Raw genomic sequence first — 2844 nt, forward strand, 5'->3', positions numbered from 1 at the left:
CCAGGAGAGGCTGGTTTGTCACCTTGGTGTCACTGGTTGCTCAGCCCTTCCAGTGCTCAGGTTCCCCAGGAGGAGCAGAGCCATCTTCCCCTTCCAGATACTTTACTGGAGTGGCTATTCTGGCCCTGTAGGAAGCAGCACCATTCCTGCAGCACTGAGGGATATGTCTTGACTGTCTATTTAAATATTTTTATGTTTTTCTTCTTGTCCTGTGTTTCTGTCCTTTTTAATGTTTATGTAATAAAAGTGTTTTTACTCACACTTTGTTCAATAAAAAGGAGTTGTCCTCAGCTGCCTCTTCCCTCTGTTTCTCCCTGCACTGGCTCTCCAGAGCCAGGAGTTGTCTTTATTCATGGTTGAGCACTTGAAGCTCAGATTTTCTCAGGAGCAAGAGGCCATCAGCTCCCACCCTCCTCTGCCAAGACTGGTCTAAAATGGGTCAGCTCCATTGTCTAACCATGCTTGTTATTTCCAAGGTTATTTCCAGTGCTGATTTAGCCAACTTTGGCATTGTTATGGAAATGACCATTGCAAGAGCTTGTGTTGAGCCCTCTGCTCCATGGTGGTGCAGTGATGAGGCCTTGGCACAGCCTCTGCTCTGTGTGCAGGATGGTTTCCTGTGCCAGTTCCTCACTGCCCACACCGTGGCTTTGCAGAACCACTGGCTGGACACACCAAGGATTTCAGATTCCTGTGAATGTCCGTGTGGCACCTGGTGTCTGCCAGCACAGCCACAGGTTCTGCTTCTGTGGCTGTAGGTGAGCAGCACTGAAGATTCCGAGATGTTCTGTGCTCCTGGACTGAGAGTTTCCTCACAAGTGATGGTTTGTGCTGGGCTGCCTCTCCAGGCTGAAGTCTCTGTGTCCTGGGTCACAGGTGGGCTCTGCCCTGGCTGGAATGGGTGATTATTGTGTGGGGTCCCTGCAGCATGAGGGATGATCTGGGTCGCTAATGAAGTGCTGGGGGACAAGCTGTGATGTCCCCCAAGTCTGCATGTCTGGGTGCCAAACACCGCAGGGTCTGTGGAGCATCAAACCGGGCTGAAACCAGGTTGGTGCAGGGCTGCCATTGTGTCAGCAGGCTGGGAAAGCTGGCAGTGGATCCTGGGCTGACAGGGGGACAAGCAGGACCCAGTTGTGACACCCCCAGGTCCCAGGCTGGTGATTCACGGCACATAGGGACCCGTGGGACCAGCTGCAAACCCCGGGGCCCCTGTTCCCCACCAGCCACGGCGCGACAGCGGGTGCTGGCACTATCAGTGCCACCGAGGTGCTTTGCTGGAGCCTGGTCAGGTGTGGAAAGCCCTGTCAGATTTTCCACTGCCCGGCTCTGGAGAGCGTCTCTGGCGCGTCCCCGCCGAGGGGCTGTGCTATTTATGGCTCTCCTTGCTGTGAGCACCCAGAGGAGCAGTTGTCACGACTTGCCCAGCAAATGGCAAGGCCACGGCCGTGCCACACAGGCTGCACTGGGCTGGGTGGCTGCTTATGTCTCCCCAGCATCACCCCAAGTGTGTGCAAAACTGGGTGTGCATGAGCAGACACCACGCTCAATGTCCATACCAGGATTTTCTCTGTCACAAAGTCTCCCTGTCTGGAGCCTCAGGGACAGCAGGTGCTGCTGGATTGGAGCTGAGCTGTGGGGCATCAGGCACCAGTGCCTCCCTGGGCACTGCACGGCCCCCGAGGGGTGAGGAGGGCCGAAGGGTGACCTGTGTCAGCCAGGGCTTGGCTCCTGTTACCAGAAAAGGATGCTGAGGCACAGGAAAAGCCACTGGCACTTCTGGCTGTGCTGAGGCTGGCGGGAGCCCCAGCTGTGTCACAGAGGTTTCTTGCAGAGCATTGGAGCTGCCAGCATGTCTGACAATGCAAGCTGGAGCTGGGGCAGCTCGGGATGGTCCCTGGGACCCTCCATGGCCCCAACAGCCCCAACAGTGTCACAGAGCCCACAGGCACAGCCCAGCCTCAAGCAAGACCACTGAACGGGAGCTGTTGTGGCACCACTGAAAGTGGCCTGGGCTCTGCTGGGGCCAGGATGGTGACACCAGTGCTTGGCATGGCTTTAAGGGGTCTGATTGCTGTGCCCTGGTACTCCCAGGCCCTAGGGATACCACAGCATGGGGGTATTTCTGCATGGGTAGGGGCAGCACCCCCTGCACCAACCTGTGCCTTGGGCAGCTTATGGCACCAGGGCAGGGTCAGCATCTGCCCTTGAGCCCCCCCATCCCCTGGCAGAACCAAGCCATTCCCTCCCTCTGGGAGCCCCACAGCTGCTCTGTCGCTTTAAAAGGACTCCAGGCGTGGCTGTGGGACCGTCATCCCATCCCAGCCTGACAAGGGACTGGAGAGTCCCGGACAGCCCTGGACGCGCCAGCTGGGCTGGACTGCAGCCCCACAGGTACTGGGGCTGAATTCATCGGGCTCTGGGTGTGGGGGGGGCTCGGGATCTGGGGCAGGGGGACAAGGAATGGAGATGCTGCCAGTCCTGCCCAGCTGATGTCCTTGGACTTGGCTCTGAGGCACAGCAGATGCTTGAGGACATGGCTGACAGCATTGCCCAGGCACCCTCCAGGGAGTAGGGGTGGCTCAAAGCACTTGGCATGGAGGGTGAGCTGGAGGGGCCGTGCTGCCCACTGGGGTCTGTCCCTGGGGCACGACCCCACCCCCAGCACTGACCCCCTCCCGCAGCGTGGCCATGGGAGAGTGGGGCTTCCTGAGCTCGCTGCTGGATGCGGTGCAGGAGCACTCGCCCATGGTGGGGCGGTTCTGGCTGGTGGTGATGCTGCTCTTCCGCATCCTGGTCCTGGCCACGGTGGGCAGCGATGTCTTCGAGGATGAGCAGGAGGAA

The sequence above is a fragment of the Chaetura pelagica genome, unplaced genomic scaffold (genome assembly GCF_000747805.2).
Source record: "Chaetura pelagica isolate M959 unplaced genomic scaffold, ChaPel_1.0 scaffold963, whole genome shotgun sequence".
Classification (NCBI taxonomy): domain Eukaryota; kingdom Metazoa; phylum Chordata; class Aves; order Apodiformes; family Apodidae; genus Chaetura; species Chaetura pelagica.